This window comes from Pteropus vampyrus, unplaced genomic scaffold (assembly GCF_000151845.1).
Source record: "Pteropus vampyrus isolate Shadow unplaced genomic scaffold, Pvam_2.0 Scaffold534, whole genome shotgun sequence".
Classification (NCBI taxonomy): Eukaryota; Metazoa; Chordata; class Mammalia; order Chiroptera; family Pteropodidae; genus Pteropus; species Pteropus vampyrus.
Window position 1 is genome coordinate 264,500 of NW_011889315.1, and position 661 is coordinate 265,160.

The window sequence follows — 661 nt, forward strand, 5'->3', positions numbered from 1 at the left end:
CCCAGCGGATCTGACCCCAGTGCCACCTCCATTCTGACCTCGAGCACCGGGGGTTAGTTCAGCCTTCTGCAGCTTTACTCAGGACAACCGTCCATTGTGTTCCCGCTGCATCTGACGACTTCTGTTCAAGTCTGTGCATGAGGGATCATCCATGTTGTGTGAAGCACTAACTCATCTCTTGTTCAAGTTATAAAATATTCCTTTGAATACAGCACAACAGTCATCATTGTACTGTTGGACATTGGGATTGTCTGTTTTGGGCTCTTCTGAACAGTACTGAGGTGAATATTCATATATATGTGTTTTGCAGGGTCAAACTCATGTCCTTGGGGTAAATGTCATTGTATTTGCTGGAACATCTTCTAAAGTATATATATTTTAGATTCTCCGTCCAGAGAGTTGGACAGTTTTATTTCTACCAGCCAAGTTTACATGTCTAGTGTTCTAGCTGTTGATATCATCAGCCCTTTAAATTTTAGCCATTGTCAAGTGCTTGAAATGACATTTCATAATGGTTTTAATTTGCATTTTCCAAATAAACAATAATGCAAATTCAGCTTTACATAAGTTTTCCTGTTCAGTGTCTCTTAGATTTTTTTTAGATATTTTTTAAAAAATTGGATTGTCATTCTTTTTCCTACTGCTTTTGTAGAATGTTTAA